This window comes from Triturus cristatus, chromosome 4_1 (assembly GCF_964204655.1).
Source record: "Triturus cristatus chromosome 4_1, aTriCri1.1, whole genome shotgun sequence".
In the NCBI taxonomy this organism is placed as follows: Eukaryota; Metazoa; Chordata; class Amphibia; order Caudata; family Salamandridae; genus Triturus; species Triturus cristatus.
In genome coordinates, this window is record NC_140585.1 from 87,398,965 (window position 1) to 87,416,380 (window position 17,416).

General features: G+C 51.2%; 1 long non-coding RNA gene across 2 annotated transcripts in view; it reads left to right on the forward strand.

Annotated features, from left to right (window-relative positions):
* Nucleotides 1-17,416, forward strand: part of LOC146839619 (uncharacterized) — a 203,377-nt gene that overhangs the window by 27,468 nt on the left and 158,493 nt on the right. The window contains exon 2 of one of the 2 annotated variants that reach the window (XR_014981112.1): nt 2,784-2,884. The exons of the other annotated variant lie outside the window; for it this stretch is intronic. This is a non-coding gene — a long non-coding RNA (uncharacterized LOC146839619). The remainder of the gene's footprint in view (nt 1-2,783; nt 2,885-17,416) is intronic. 2 annotated transcript variants of the gene reach the window in all.

The window sequence follows — 17,416 nt, forward strand, 5'->3', positions numbered from 1 at the left end:
TAATCCGCCGTGCCCGAATATGTATGTAAATACGGGGCTCATGTACTGCGCTCCAATACCTTCGGGCGAGTCGCACTGTGACTCTGGCCAGATCACTTAATCTCTCCGTGCCCGATGATGTATGTAAATACGGTGCTCATGAACTGCACGCCAATACCTTCGGATCGAGTTCGCGCTGTGATTGTGACTCTGGGCAAATCACTGAATCTCCCTGTGAGAGTTCCGATGAGCCAGAACGGCGGAACTCTTGCGAGTTAGACCACGACTCCTCACAGGAAGGACAGAGCGGTCTAGTGGCACAAACCCACCTGACGTATCAGCCAACGTCATCCGCGTCACACTCACAGGATTGGTGCAACGACCGGAAGGAGGCGGAGAAAAGGGCGGTCCAGGACAGTAAAGAGGTGGAGAGCGAAGCAAGGAGTGTCTGCCAACAGGAAGAGACGCGACGGAAGGAGGTGGACGACGAGAGCGGAGCGGAGAACGAACCGAGAAGGAAAAGAGAGCCGAACGGGAGACCTGAGCGAGCGGAGCCCAGCGGTATCGAGGAACGGAGGAACACGGCGGAGCCGAACACCGGAAAACCCGGAGGTCCAGCTGCAACTGAGGACGCCCAAGGTCCAAGTGCCGCGGCCCAGTTCCTGGGTCATGGCTCAAGGCAAGTGACCGCTCGGGGATCCTTGTGGTGGTGGGCCGGTCAGGGCTGCATGGGGCTGTAATCGGGCACAAGTTGGTTTTATGTGAAAGACTTGCCACTGTTAGCCATTGCCCTTTCTCTGATCGAATAGCACCCGGTCCCACTCCCCTTTTTAGTTTAATCATCTTTAGTTACTTGAAAACGTTAGGAAAACACTCCCTGGTGACGGTAACACAAAAAGAGAATAACGCACGAACAAACCAGTAACCCCGGCTTCTCTGTTGTTTCTCTATGTTTCTGGGGCCGGACTCCTATAAAGAACAGCCGGAGAAGACAACACCACGAAGCGGGACTTGTTTCAGACCTCGTAAGGGAAGACTACGGACTACAAGGAACCCCGAGAACTCTGGTGTTCAGCCATAACTACTTCCTCATATTTTCTTGCATACATTAAGAAAAGACTCTCAAAAGATAATAAAAGAAGCAGAGACGTCTTTGCAGAATATCTTTTTTTAGTCTCTATCATTTTTCTGACAGTCCATCCACTTAGACCCAGGTTGGTCATCACTGCCCGGGGTCTTTTCCCTTCCCCTGTCCAGCGGGATATTACAAGTGGTGTCAGAAGTGGGATTCATTTTTCATTTCCTTTATCCTTCCTAAATTCGTGTCGCCTCATGACACAACCCGTGCCCATGGAGAACGTCATCTCACAGTTGGCCGAAGGCCAACGACACCTGCAGTTGGTGTTAGAACAACAAATCCAAGCCGCTCGAGTAGAGCGAGAAACCCTACAGGGAGCTCTTAAAGACCAGGCCACCCTCATCGCAACAAACCAATAGGTCCACGATACGGCCATTCTACGGATAACTGACGCTATAGTCAACACACAGGTTCGTCCAAACGTCCCTGGGACGGTGCTTCAGAAATATCAAGCAGGAGAAGATCCCGATTATTATTTTTTTTAACTTTGAGAGAGTTGCTACCACAGCGGCCTGGCCACAGGAAAGGGGGGGCCAATACATAGCTCCCCTGTTATCCGGCGAACTACAGGCCGCTTACCAATCCGCCAGTCCCACCGGTACGAGTCCCTATGAGGACGTTAAAAAGGCTATACTAGAACGGATGGGATGTGACCAGGAGCACTACAGAAATAAATTCCAGAGGGAAAAGTGGTCTGTAGGAGAAAACCCCAGAGCGTTGTACTTTCGGATACGGGACATGGGACATAGATGGTTAAACCCACACACTTCTACCCTGGAGGAGGTTGTAGAAAAAATCTACCTGGAACAATTCCTAGATGCATTAACACCTAGTACCCGGTTCTGGATCAAACAACACCCGATGCTCACGTCCGCATCAGCTGTTGACCTCGCTTGTGCCATCCATAGGGCCCCAGACTTTAAAACCGGTATAGCCCACTACCAGAGTACTCCCAGTTCAGTTCGTCCTCAGACACATACCATCCCGAAGAGTACCAGTCTCTCTGAAAGTAGACCTCTTATATCACCCCCTTTCATTCCCCGACAGCCCCACACAGTAGTAGGATCCAGTGGACAAGGCCCACAGTGTTATAACTGTGCGGAGTGGGGGCATATCGCTAGGCAGTGTCCTCACCGTACCCCTGTACCCGAACCCATGGAGGTGGGTTATAGTCGCGGTAGGGTTTTGGTAGCCAACACTGATCCACTCCAATATAAAAAGGAGGTATTCATTAATGGGAAAAAGAAACAAGTATTGCTAGACACAAGGTGTCACGTGACAGTAGTAGATAGCTCCTTGATATTGAAACCTCAGATTCAAGCAACAGAACAAGTAAGAGTAACATGCGTCCATGGGGACACCAAAACATATCCAGTGGCAAAGGTCCTTCTAGAGGTCGACAACAACCCACATTTAAGGAATGTAGGTATTATCCCCTCCTTGCCTGAAGCGGTTATAATAGGGACATACCATCCTAAATTCCACCAATATATGGAAGGGCTAAAAACACAAACCCAGGCGTGGTTACAGGAGGCCCCGTACAGAGAGGTAGAGTTGGAGATGCCACAAACCAGGGACAAGAAAAGTAAAAGAGAGAAAAGAGCGGGGAAAAGGGAGTACATACAAACCTCGTTCTCACGTCATGCCTTTCCTCTCTCTCTCACAGACTCCGGCCCATCAAAGCCGTGCAGTTTTTGAACGGCCCAACGGGAAGATAACGCCCTGAAGCATGCTTGGGAACAAGCACAAGAAACAACACCCGGACAGGTAGGACCTCACTTTGTCGTAAAACGGGGACTGTTATATCGAGTGGTGACGGAGAACCCCCTGACCAAGACAGAGTTACTCGTTCCAACCATATTCCGTGAACACGTTCTCCTACTAGCACATAACAAGGTGGGGGGGTCATTGTGGCAAAGAGAAAACGTTAAAATATCTTCTGGAGCGGTTCTTTTGGCCTGGTGTGTGTACAGGGATGTAGCTAGGCACTGTGCTGCCTGTGTCCAATGTCAATATACCTGCCCCGAGACCCCCGTGAAGGCCCCATTACATCCCCTGCCTATCATTGATGTCCCATTTAAGAGAGTGGGCATGGACCTAGTAGGCCCTTTGACTCCCTCAGCCCGGGGACACCGATATATCCTGGTCATAGTCGACTATGCCAGCCGTTACCCTGAGTCGTTCCCCTTATCCACCATGACCACCCCGGCGGTAGTCCAAGCCATGATCATGTTGTTTTCCCGGGTGGGGTTCCCCTCCGACCAGGGAACCCCGTTCATGTCCCGTTTGATGTCCCAAATCTGTCATATACTGGGAATCAAGAGATTACAGACATCCGTATATCACCCCCAAACGGATGGCCTTGTGGAGCGTTATAACAAATCAATTAAACACCTCCTCCGCAAGGTCATCTCTGACACAGGAAGGGATTGGGATCGCCAGCTGCCTCTCGTTTTCTTTGCCTTACGATCCCATGAACAAAAATCCACTGGGTATTCCCCCTTTGAAATACTTTTCGGGCGGAAACCCAGGACCCTCCTTGACATGGCAGACGAACAATGGGAGGAGGAGGATGAGGAAGGAAAACCCCTCTTACAATATGCCACAGACCTCAGAACATCTTTATTTCACATATGGGGAGTCGTACATGACAATAGGAAACACAAAGGAAACACTACGACAAACGAAGCAGACTGCGTGAGATTAAACCGGGGGACAGGGTACTCCTGCTGCTTCCCTCTACTGAGGATAAACTCCTAATGAAGTGGCAAGGACCTTATGAAATAGAAAAACAAGTAACTCCCGTTACGTACAGTGTAAAACTACCACATCGCACTAGCGGCAAGCAAATATACCATGTCAATCTATTAAAAAAATGGGAAGAAACACCACCCACCAACCCCGCCTATCTGGTCTGTTCGGACCAACAGGCAGACATATCACTCCCAGCAAAACAAGATAGAGCACCCGACCCGGTGCCAAAGGGGAATATCTTGTCCCCTTCTCAAAAGAACCAGTTAGATAGTCTAACCAACAGCTTTCCCGGCCTATTTTCATCCACTCCCGGTTTAACCTCTATAGTCCACCGTGAGATAATCTCCTTAGAAAAAACCGTAGTGTCAGGTGCCCCACAAGACTTACCTCTGCTTGTGAAGCAATTCCGCAGAGACGACAAGAGCACCGGCCCCTGTACCCACCTGAGCCGCGTGGAATATGGACCCAACAGGGATGAGATGGACGCAGGGATAGGGGCCAAAGGAACGTAGAGACTTGGGAAGTGGATGGACCTTGCAGGATACCACGGGGGCAACTGGAAAACAGAAAAAGGGCCAGATTGGTATATAACCCCACTATTGTCTTTACAAGACCCTTAAACACATACAGAAGCTTTCCTGCCGGGAACTCACCAGTACTGCGGTAGACCATATCGCTTAGACATCAGTGCAGCTTCCAAGAAGGATAATCCATGTGAGGCGCTCCTGCGTAGTTCACCCCAAGAAGAACTAAAGAAAAGCGCTCCTGCGCAACGTGTCACAAACCTATCTCTTAGGCACCCAATAGCAGGGAAGTTAATGAAAGTAAATGAAAACTATGGCTCTCGCTCCGTGGAGCTAACTCTAGCGCTCCTGCGCGATGGGGAAACAAGCGACTGCACACCAAAACCAAAATAAGGCACCCTTGTGCATGAAAACCCTTCACCCTTCCAGTACGCTGGCAAGGTAAGGGTCGTAGTAGGCAGATTACGAAATGTCACGGAATGGCGCTCCTGCGCGGTGAGCCCTACGTAGAACCACAAGCGCTCCTGCGCGGACACCAACCAAAAGGCAAGCAAGGCGCTCCTGCGCAGACACCTAGTCAAACAAAAATAATAGCGCTCCTGCGCGGAGAGGATACAAACAAAGTCGGAAATCAGAGAGTCTGGCTCAGGAAACTGCCTCTGCGTCTTCAGGGGAATCCGGAAGGATTCGAAGCACAGAGCCGGCGGGAAACGCGCTGTTTAAGCGTCTCCCCCGGAAGTGCTTCTGAGACCTGTTGTCCGCTGCAAAGACTAGACCGGGGCTCTGCCTTCATCCGGAAGTGAGTATTCCGGATTCCTTGTGTGTGTTTTTGCGGGAGAGCGGGGAGCGGCAAGCGCCGCGAAACCCGACAGTACCCCCAACCAAAACAGGCCCTCCCCCCAACAGCCCCAAATTCAGAAAGGGGAGGCAGGGCGAGGGCTCAGAGGGTGACTCAGATGAAAAGCACGGACCAGAACGGGAGCATGGCGCACATGGGACAAGGGCTCCCAAGACCGCTCGTCTGGACCGTACCCCTTCCAGTCCACCAGGTAGAAAAGCTTGCCCCTGACACGACGAGACCCCAAGATGGCCCTGACCTCATACTCAACATGGTCCTCCACCACCACCGGAGAAGGAGGAGAGGGAACAGCGCTGCCAGAATGGACCGCCCGCAGAAGGGAGACATGGAAGACAGGGTGGATCCGCATGTGCGGAGGAAGCGAGAGTCTCACAGCCACAGGGTTGACCACCTTCTCGATGACAAAGGGACCCACAAAACGAGGCAACAGTTTCTTGGGACCATGCACGTTGAGGTGCCGAATGGAAAGCCACACTCTGTCACCCAAGCGGTAATCGGGCTCTTTCTGTCTATGGGCGTCAGCATGTGCCTTGTAGGTGTCCTTAGCTTTGGCCAATTCAAAATGTGCCTGCTGCCAGAGCCGGCACAGGGACTCATGATAGGAACGGACCGTTGGCAATTGGCTGTTCTGGGGTGCCTCCCAGGCAGAGGTGCGAGGGTGACGGCCATGGAGACAGAAGAAGGGGGACATCCCAATGGCCGAATGCACACTGTTGTTGTACGCGTATTCTGCCAACCATATCACTTCAGACCATTCCCTCTCAACCATCAACAGCAAACAACGGAGATACTGTTCCATGGTGTGGTTCGTTCTCTCGGCCTGACCGTCGGTCTGGGGGTGGTATGCTGAGGATAAGCGCACGTCCATCTCGAGGATCCTGCATACTTCCTTCCAGAACCGGGACACGAACTGCGATCCCCGGTCCGTTATGACCACCGATGGTATGCCATGGAGACGAACCACTTCGTGCACGAAGACCAAGGCCAGATCCGCAGCAGTGGGCAATTTCAACAAGGGTACGAAGTGAGCCATCTTGGAGAGGTGGTCAACTATGGTGAGAACCGTGGTGTGTCCGGTCTTGGTAGGCGGAAGGTCAACCACAAAATCCATAGAGATGGTGTGCCAGGGATAAGGTGGCACAGGGATGGGACGCAGCAGACCAATCGAAGGCTCAGAGCTGTTCTTACCCAACAGACAAACGGCACAGTTCATCACGTGTTTTCTCGTGTCGGACACCAGCGTTGGCCACCAATACTGTCTTTGCACGAGCTCGAGCGTCTTGTGATAGCCAGGGTGGCCGGAGAGGACATGATCGTGGCACATGCGGACCGATTTTTGTTGACTGGGCACCCCCGGTAGGTGCAACCGTTCACCTTTAAACAGCAACCCGTCCACATAAGTCACACCTTCATGTGCTCCTGCCAGGACTACCGGATCGGACTGCTTAGTATCTTGTTCTACCATAGTCCTGGAAGTGTTTTTCCGAAATTATGGGAAACGGCTCGGCGTTTTCGGCATCTTCGTCGGATTCGTCTAGTCATGAAAGGGCATCCACTTTGGCGTTGTCTTTCCCGGGTCGGAACGTGATCACAAAGTTATATTCATTGAAGAAAAGGGTCCATCGCAGCTGTCTGGCTGCGAGGGCACGTGCTGAACGTAGGAACTGGAGGTTCCGGTGGTCTGTGTAAATGGTCACCGTGTGTTTGGCGTCTTTTAAGAAGTGGCGCCATTCCTTGAATGCTGTCTTGATTGCTAGGAGCTCTCGGTCGGACACAGTGTAGTTGCGTTCCGCTGGTTGGAGTTTCTTGGAGTAGAAAGCCACCTGATGCAGTTGTCCTGTGCTGGTACTTCGTTGGGATAACACGCCCCCTATGGCGTCCTTAGAGGCATCTGCTTCCACTATGAAGGGCTGCTCGGTGTCTGGATGCACCAAAACGGGAGCTATGGTAAAGCGCCTTTTTAGTTCCTGGAAAGCGCTGTCTGCTTTCTGATCCCAACCGAAACGCACCATTTTGCGCAGCAGGCGTGTGATAGGAGCTACCATCTCGGAGAAACCTGTGATGAATCTACGGTAGTAGTTGGCAAAACCGAGGAACCGTTGGACCCTTATGGAGTCTGGAGAAGGCCAAGACAAGATGGCTTCCACCTTCTTGTTGTCCATTTGGATGCCTGCCGGAGTGATTATATGCCCCAGGAACTCAACAGAGGTGACGTGGAAAACGCTTTTCTCCAGTTTGACGTACAAACGATGTTTCCCTAGCTGTTGGAGGACGGAACGCACGTGCTGCACGTGTTCGGTGATGGTCCGAGAGTAAATCAGGATATCGTATATATAGACAATACAGAAGACGTCTATATAGTCCCTCAGTACTTCGTCGATGAAGTACTGGAACGCTGCGGGGGCGTTGCAGAGTCCGAAAGGCATGACCTGGTATTCGAAGAGACCAAACTTCGTCCGGAAGGCGGTCTTCCATTCGTCACCCTTCCGGACTCTGACTAGATGGTAAGCACCCCGCGGGTCGAGCTTAGTGTACACTGAGGCATTTTTCACCTGATCCAGAAGGTTGGAGATCAACGGGAGCGGGTACCGTTTTTTTACGGTGATGGCGTTCATCGCCCGAAAGTCAATACGGGTCCTCAGATCGTCTTCCTTCTTCGACACGAAGAAAAGAGGAGAGGAAACCGGAGACCTGGAATGGCGAATAAAACCGTTGTCCAGATACTCGTCCAGATAAGATCGAAGGTGGATATTCTCTTTCTCCGTGAGAGAATAAATCCTGCTGCATGGCAACGTGGAGCCAGGGATCAGATCTATCCGGCAGTCAAACGACCGGTGTGGTGGCAAGGTATTGACTCCCTTCTTGTCGAACACTACCGCCAGGTCCTGATATTCCTCCGGTACGGCAGCTTGGGAAACCACCCCCATGCCATCCACTGGCAGCGAACGCGCCTGTACGGAGCGAACCCCCAGGAGGTCGTCCTTCGTATAACAGGTTCCACAGCAGTGTTCCGAATCCAGGTGTATGATTCTGGCCACCCAATCGATGCGGGGATTATGCTTCACCAACCACGGCAACCCCAATATAGCCTTGAATTGAGGGGCGTCAATGACATCAAAGCTGATAGCCTCAGCGTGGTGGTTAACAAAGGACATGGTCATGTTCTCAGTTTGATGCCTGATAGGGCCTGAAGTCAAGTCCGTCCCATCCACCGCCTTGACCGTCTCAGGTTGTGCTTTAGGCACGGTGTTCATGCCTAAGGCACGCGAAAAACCGGTGTAGATGAAACTGCCTGTCGCACCGGAATCCAACATGGCGGTCACCAACCAGGTTCTGCCCGCATGGTTCTGTAAGGAAACTTCCACCCCTACGTGTTGACTGCCGTCGAATACTGCAGGGATCGCTGAGGAGTGATACGAAGAACCCAGAGGACGGATCCCCTTGTCTACTGGGTTGTATTGTTTCCCGTCTGGTCGCCTTTGGTGATGGGCAACGCAAACGACCTTCTACCCCTAGGTTTAGGGGGCTTCACCTGACATTCTCTGACGAAGTGTCCGCTTTTCCCACAATACAGACATTGGTTCTGCTTCCTCCTCTTCTCTCTCTCTTGACTGGTCAAGGGCCCCCTAATGCCCCCGATCTGCATGGGTTCCGGAGCCTCGCCCTGGGTAGTGGATTAGTCTTTGCTCTTTTCGACGCCTTTGTCCCCAAAGGACAAGAAACGGTTGTCACCGCTCTTCCCTTTTTCGGTTCTTCTTTCCTGTAGTCGGAAGTTCATTTTCACCACCAAGTCGATGAAAGGTCCTATTTCATCAGGCGGGTTAGGTAACTGCGAGATGAGATCCTTCAGGTCATCACACAATCCTCGATAGAATATTGACACCTTCTTGTCCTCGGGCCATTGGGCCTCTATAATGAGCCTGCTGAACTGGGTGATGTAATGAAGCAGGTCTTGGCTGCCTTGTTTGAGGTTGAGCAACTCGTTGTCTGCGGCCTGCACAAAGGTGTGACGAGCGAACATACGCCGCATGACCTCCTTGAATGTTGGCAAATGGTGGAGCATGGGGTCGTCATTCTCTACCAAGGCGATGGACCACTGAGCGGCGTCCCCGCCCATGTACGATAGAATGTATGCAACCTTGGAGGCATCATCGGGAAAAGCCGCATTTCTGGCCAAAAAATGCAGGTGGCATTGATGAATGAAAATGCCGTACTTGGTGCTGTCGCCGTAGAAGCGTTCGGGTGGTGCCAGCTGAACAGGATGGGGTGTGACCACTTGTATGGCGGTATTCAGATTGGTGGCAGCAGAGGACCCCCCAAAGGTAAACGTAGGCTGCCTCAATAGACCTTCTTGCATGACTCTGGGGCTAGGGGTGGTTCCCCAAGGACCGGTAACCCCGGATGCCATTTGGCCCTGTAGGGCAGTGATATCATGGCGTAAATTGAGGTTCTCGGCTTGCATGGCAGCCAACATTACTGCGATGTCCTGTAATGTAACCTCCGGGTCGCCCATGTCGTCTGGGTGGAATAGTTATCGTGGGCTTCGAATTCTGTCAGGTGCCCCACAAGACTTACCTCTGCTTGTGAAGCAACTTCGCAGAGACGACAAGAGCACCCGCCCCTGTACCCACCTGACCCTCGTGGAATATGGACCCAACAGGGATGAGATGGACGCAGGGATACGGGCCAAAGGAACGTAGAGACTTGGGAAGTGGATGGACCTTGCAGGATACCACGGGGGCAACTGGAAAACAGAAAAAGGACCAGATTGGTATATAACCCCACTATCGTCTTTACAAGACCCTTAAAAACACACACAGAAGCTTTCCTGCCGGGAACTCACCAGTGCTGCGGTAGACCATATCGCTTAGACATCAGTGCAGCTTCCAAGAAGGATAATCCATGTGAGGCGCTCCTGCGTGGTTCACCCCAAGAAGAACTAAAGAAAAGCGCTCCTGCGCAATGTGTCACAAACCTATCTCTTAGGCACCCAATAGCAGGGAAGTTAATGAAAGTAAATGAAAACTATGGCTCTAGCTCCGTGGAGCTAACTCTAGCGCTCCTGCGAGATGGGGAAACAAGCGACTGCACACCAAAACCAAAATAAGGCACCCTTGTGCATGAAAACCCTTCACCCTTCCAGTACGCTGGCAAGGTAAGGGTCGTAGTAGGCAGATTACGAAATGTCATGGAATGGCGCTCCTGCGCGGTGAACCCTACGTAGAACCACAAGCGCTCCTGCGCAGACACCAACCAAAAGGCAAGCAAGGCGCTCCTGCGCAGACACCTAGTCAAACAAAAATAATAGCGCTCCTGCACGGAGAGGATACAAACAAAGTCGGAAATCAGAGAGTCTGGCTCAGGAAACTGCCTCCGCGTCTTCAGGGGAATCCGGAAGGATTCGAAGCACAGAGCCGGCGGGAAACGCGCTGTTTAAGCGTCTCCCCCGGAAGTGCTTCTGAGACTTGTCCGCTGCAAAGCCTAGACCGGGGCTCTGCCTTCATACGGAAGTGAGTATTCCGGCTTCCTTGTGTGTGTTTTTTAAGCCTGGGCAAAGCACTACGCTACGCTCGCGTAGTTTGCGAAGTTCGCGCTACTTCGCACTACGCGAACTGCACGTAGCACAGTGCGAACACGCGTAGCGTAGTGTTGCGTAGTGCTGCGGTCATTTTTTGCTTGCTCGCGGTCCTCAACGTCAAGTTGGCGACCGCGAGCAAGCAAAATGACATCCCGGCGAGACTTTTTCCTTGTTCGCGATCAGCAACTGCAAGTTGGCGATCGCGAGCATGGAAAATAAACCTCCCGGCTAGATTCCCAACGCGAGGAAGGTCAGGTTTCTCATTGCGAGCGGTCGCGTATGCTCGCCATGAGAAACTACCAGTTCGCGTTGAGAAAGCTGAAGCTCGAGTAAAAATCTACTCGAGCAGCAGAAAACTACAGCTCGCACTGTGCAAGATGCCATTTTCAATGATTGCACAGTGCCGGTTGCTTGTCCGCACTGTGCAATCATTGAAAACGACATCTGGCACAGTGCGAACAAGGTACTACGCAGTTCGCGAAGTGCTACGCGTAGCTCGCGTAGTGCGAACTTCACTTTGCGTAGCTTCGCGAAGTGCTACTTCGCGAACTACGCCCAGGCCTAGTTTGTGCGGGAGAGCGGGGAGCGGCAAGCGCCGCGAAACCCGACACGTAGTGAAGCAAAAACCTTATCGCATCCCAGCAGCGCGTAGGGAAGCAGTGGAAAAGGAGGTATTAGACATGTTCATGGCGGGGATCATCGAGCCCTCCCAGAGTAACTGGTGTTCCCCGATTGTCATTGTACCGAAACCTGACAGAAGTCTCCGTTTCTGTATAGACTTTCGACAAGTGAACGCCTTAACTAAATTCGATACCTATCCTATGCCCAGAATCGACGAATTAATAGAGCGACTAGGAAAAGCTAGATTCATGTCAACCTTAGACCTTACCAAAGGCTATTGGCAAATTCCCTTGTCCCCTCAGTCCAAGGAAAAGACCGCATTTGCCACCCCCTGTGGTCTGTATCAATTTAAGGTCTTACCCTTTGGCCTGCATGGGGCACCTGACACGTTCCAAAGACTGATAGATACCATACTGAAACCGCACGCAGTCTATGCCGCAGCCTACTTAGACGACATCGTCATTTACAGTCAGACAGGGGAGGACCACCTGTATCATCTAGGCAAGGTGTTTTCCGCTCTCCAGACCGCAGGCTTCACGATCAACCCAAAGAAATCCCTGTTGGGTACAAACGAGATCCAGTATTTGGGATATACCATCACGTAAAGGTGTATAAAACCCCAAATAAACAAAATAGAAGCCGTTAAGAGCATCCCGAAACCAGCCACGAAAAAAGACATTCGTTCCTTCTTGGGTTTTATAGGGTATTACCGTAGGTTTATTCCTTTGTTTTCCTCCCTAGCTAGTCCCCTTACTGCCCTGTTAATGAAAACACACTCCATACATATACAGGACTGGACTCAAGAGCAGGAGGATAGCTTTTGTGCTTTAAAAGACGCCATCTGTACAGCCCCTGTCCTTAGCTGCCCTGATTTTGACAGACCTTTTATTCTACAAACGGACGCCTCGGGACTCGGCCTAGGGGCCGTTTTAAGCCAGCCTGACCCCAAGGGTGACTTACGACCAGTACTGTACATAAGTCGTAAACTGTTTCCCCGTGAAATCCGGTATTCAATGATCGAGATAGAATGCCTCACTATAAAATGGGCTGTAGAGGCGCTACAATGTTACCTATTGGGACGACAGTTCACCATTTTAACAGACCATGCCCCTCTCACCTGGCTGTCCCATAACAAGGACACTAATCCACGTATCCTTCGTTGGTTTCTTGCATTGCAACCTTTTTCTTTTCAGACGATCCACGTTCCTGGGACACAAAACGTCAGTCCGGACTATCTCTCCCGCCACCCGTCCTCTGAATGGCCCCTACGTCCATTCATAAGGGAGGGGATGTGTGAGAGTTCCGATGAGCCAGAGCCCCGGAACTCTTGCGAGTTAGACCGCGACACCTCACAGGAAGGACAGAGCGGTCTAGTGGCACAAACCCACCTGACGTATCAGCCAACGTCATCCGCGTCACACTCACAGGATTGGTGCAACGACCGGAAGGAGGCGGAGAGAAGGGCGGTCCAGGACAGTAAAGTGGCGGAGAGCGAAGCAAGGAGTGTCTGCCAACAGGAAGAGACGCGACGGAAGGAGGTGGACGACGAGAGCGGAGCGGAGAACGAACCGAGAAGGAAAAGAGAGCCGAATGGGAGCCCTGAGTGAGCGGAGCCCAGCGGTATCAAGGAATGGAGGAACACGGCAGAGCCGAACACCGGAAAACCCGGAGGCCCAGCTGCAACTGAGGACGCCCAAGGTCCAAGTGCCGCGGCCCAGTTCCTGGGTCGTGGCTTAAGGCAAGTGACCGCTCGGGGATCCTTGTGGTGGTGGGCCGGTCAGGGCTGCATGGGGCTGTAATCGGGCACAAGTTGGTTTCATGTGAAAGACTTGCCACTGTTAGCCATTGCCCTTTCTCTGACCGAATAGCACCCGGTCCCACTCCCCTTTTTAGTTTAATCATCTTTAGTTACTTGAAAACGTTAGGAAAACACTCCCTGGTGACGGTAGCACAAAAAGAGAATAACGCACGAACAAACCAGTAACCCCGGCTTCTCTGTTGTTTCTCTATGTTTCTGGGGCCGGACTCCTATAAAGAACAGCCGGAGAAGACAACACCACGAAGCGGGACTTGTTTCAGACCTCGTAAGGGAAGACTACGGCCTACAAGGAACCCCGAGAACTCTGGTGTTCAGCCATAACTACTTCCTCATATTTTCTTGCATACATTAAGAAAAGACTCTCAAAAGATAATAAAAGAAGCAGAGACTTCTTTGCAGAATACCTTTTTTTTTGTCTCTATCATTTTTCTGACAGTCCATCCACTTAGACCCAGGTTGGTCATCACTGCCCGGGGTCTTTTCCCTTCCCCTGTCCAGCGGGATATTACACTCCCCATGCCCGAATATGTATGCGAGCTGCTGGACCTGGTCTGCCTGGGTCCCCGAGGGTCGCGGACCTTGGCGGCTCATGATCTCACTTCCGTGCCCGAATATGTATGTAAATACGGGGCTCATGTACTGCGCTCCAATACCTTCGGGCGAGTCACGCTGTGACTCTGGGCAGATCACTTAATCTCCCCGTGCCCGATTATGTATGTAAATACGGTGCTCATGAGCTGCGCGCCAATACCTTCGGATCGAGTTCGCGCTGTGATTGTGACTCTGGGCAAATCACTGAATCTCCCTGTGCCCGAATATGTATGCGAGCTGCTGGACCTGGTCTGCCTGGGTCCCCGAGGGCCGCGGACCTTGGCGGCTCATGATCTCACTTCCGTGCCCGAATATGTGTGTAAATACGGTGCTCATGCACAGTGCTGCAATACCTTCGGGTCGAGTTCGCGCGATATAAAAGAGCTATTTACAGCAGGGGTCGCGCAGTCCGATCCTGACTGCACGTGACGCTTTGTAACCTGCATCTCGATCCCCCCTACCGCAGGAACTGCACGCGATGAGTATGTGCATGCATAGTTACTGCCTTTTCAGCTCATGCAACATACAACCATTGACAAGCCAATAGTGCTGACTTGCTGTAGGTTCGACGTTACGTTTATCATATATCTGGATGCAATGACAGAAACAGCATAATACAAGTCGGTCTGCTCACTATGCTAGGCACATATCCGAGCTTTGAGCCAAATTGGGTATTTGAGGCACTACCGTTATCATTTTACATACAAGCCATATTTACTGCTTATTTAGCTTTACAACGTACAACCATTTACAAGCCAATAGTGCTGACTTCTTGTAGGTACGATGTTACGTGTATCATATAGCTGGATGCAATGACAGTAACAGCATTATACAAGTCGGCCTGCTCCCTATCGTTTGGGCCTAATGAGGTAGTTGGAAAATCGCGTAGGCATGTTACTTGTTCTATCCAGATGTCGGAAGGAACAGCACGTGTGTTAATCCTCGTCCTTATTTATTTTGCCCACACCCCCCCCTCTATCATCCGACTCGAGGCCCGGGGCGGCACATATACGGCTTTAACATCGCAAGCTTGTGGTCGCTGAGCTTGCAGAACGGACACTGCCGTCTGTGACCTCGAGCGGGCCTGTGCCGGGCTTGCACGTCTCCTCGAGTGGCAAGAGCAGGCAGAGCCCGATGATTGCTTGGCAGCCGGGAGATAAATATGTGTGAGTAACTGAACTGGTGCTTATGCGGGGCGCCCAATATCTCCAGCCGATTGTGCGACAAAGAAAAATAAAAAATTATATATAGATTATATATTAGCGCCGATGCTCCATCTTTGCCTAGCAAGCGCGACTTTGGTGCAGGAAACCAGGGTAGAGCCTCGGGGTTGCGTCCTGTGATTTTGAGAAAATCTCTTAATCTCCCTGTGCCTGAATATGTAATGAAAATACTGTCCTCATGTGCAGCCGCCGACTTTAGTGCAGGAAACCAGGGTTAGGGCCTCGAGGTCGCGTCCTGTGATCCCGGGGAAATAACTTATCTTCCCGTGCCTGCATATGTAATATAAATACGGTACTCATGTGCAGCCATCTACTCTGGTGCAGGAAACCAGGGTTCGAGCCTCGAGGTCGTGTCCTGTGATTTTGGGCAAATCACTTAATCTCCCCCTGTGCCTGAATATGTAATGTAAAGGCAGTACTCATGTACAGCGCTCCAATACATTCGGGTCGAGTCCGCACGCCTTGCTGACTGAATGTCTAATCTAGAATGTGTTGCTTCTAGTACATAAGACAGTCACCAGTTCTAGGCTTGCCCATGTGGCAAATGGTACGCCACCGGTTGGCACTGTGGCCATGTTGTACCATCGCTAAGCCTTAAAGAAGTGGTATAAGGAGGAGATATGATGGAATTAATTTCCGTTGTCGTTTGCTGCACTGTTTGACTAATATTAATCCATAGATGAGCATGTCTATTTAACAACAGTCCTGCAGTATCGAGGTCAGCACAGTTTACTGCACGTGTTTGAGCAGCTACGACATGAACCATGCTTCGCAGACGCCCTCACACATGCACACAATTTGAAAAAATTCGTTATAGGACCACTCAATGCAAAAACAGTTAGGGGTACAGACAAAGTGGAGTTCTTTCCAAGTATGGGGTTGACTGTTGGAGCCACCGGAAGAATTCGACCTATACCGGCAGATTGCATCACAGGTCCCACTGCCCGAACCTTTTGCTGAAAGGTGCATGGGTAGGCTGTTATTGTTATTGTTTCTTGACATCCAAACCCCCATTGCTTAAGGCCTCGCGCTCTCAATTGCTTTAGCCTTGGCCAGGGCGGACCATAGTGGGGATAGTCCTAACGGAGAACGGTCATTGGGCTATGTTAGGAAACAGTTAAAGATGGAACGCTGCCTACAGTCTAAAAGAGGTTTGCTATAAGTCCGCAACTCTGCACCTCCGACGTGCTCATGTTGGCCTTTATCAGAGCACGGTGTTAAGATGGGATGGACACGTAACGGAGCAATTTACAGCTGTGGGGCTAATGCTAGCCAGGCCTATCAGTAACGGTCACCATTGTCCAACTAGTCAGAGCTACGAATTGTATGGCCTAGAGACTACCGTACACAGGTATGTTTGTGTAATTACTGATATCAATAGGCCTGCTGCATCTGCATGGTTGGTTTTGCTCGCAAGAAAGTGCCAGTCATAGGCCGTTAACTGTCACTCATAGTTGCACAGATATGGTAAGAATCACACAGAGCAAACTGAAACCTATCCACCCAGGTGGGTGGCAAGCTCTTGGAGGGCAACGCAACTGAGATAGAATGGTGGTTTATTATCTAATGCGAATGGAAGCATTGATTATGCCAAAAGATGGGTGTAGCTTAGTGCCCCAATCGTATTGAATACAGGGATGCATTGACAAAAGACTAAGTGGTCACGACATAGGGCCCACTAGGGCCAAAATCACAGCACAAAGTTTACCAGTGGAATTTGACCAAGTGGTTGCTGGTGCGCCGCACGCGAGCAAATTGCAAACTGGTGCTGGGGACAGTCTGCCACAAGTTGGTGCTGTCTGCATATTGTAGAGATGACCCAACAGGCATGGATCAATGCAGTTGGGATTAAAATCACTGGTGCCAGCTGAACAAGCCATTCGGATAGTTTTGGAGGGCTTGGAACAGGCGCAAGTATCTTGCCTGCACGAGTATCAAGGTGGGTTGTGGTATTACTATGATGGACAGCACGGCAGGAGCAAGGTGGGGGCGATAGGAAGTGGCCGCCTGCCATGAGACCTGGCATGTAGTCGCACAATTGTCAGGAGTTCCGTAGAACTGCCGTGCGTCAGGAAGCGCGCGCGTATGCCAATATCTAGTTTGCGCAATTAGGTTCTCTAGGTACAATTGCCGTGAATAGCCCTAGGTCGGAGATTGTGTGTCACTCTGCCTACAGTTGGCATTGCGGTACGTCTGCCTTGGTGGTAACCGGACAGGGTATTTGTCCCTTGACTTTGAGGAGCGATTCATTCAATGCTTTTCTTCAAAGAACTATTCTCACCGTTGTTATTTCAGTGTTTTGGAGGGTACCTCTGTATCTTACCCACCAA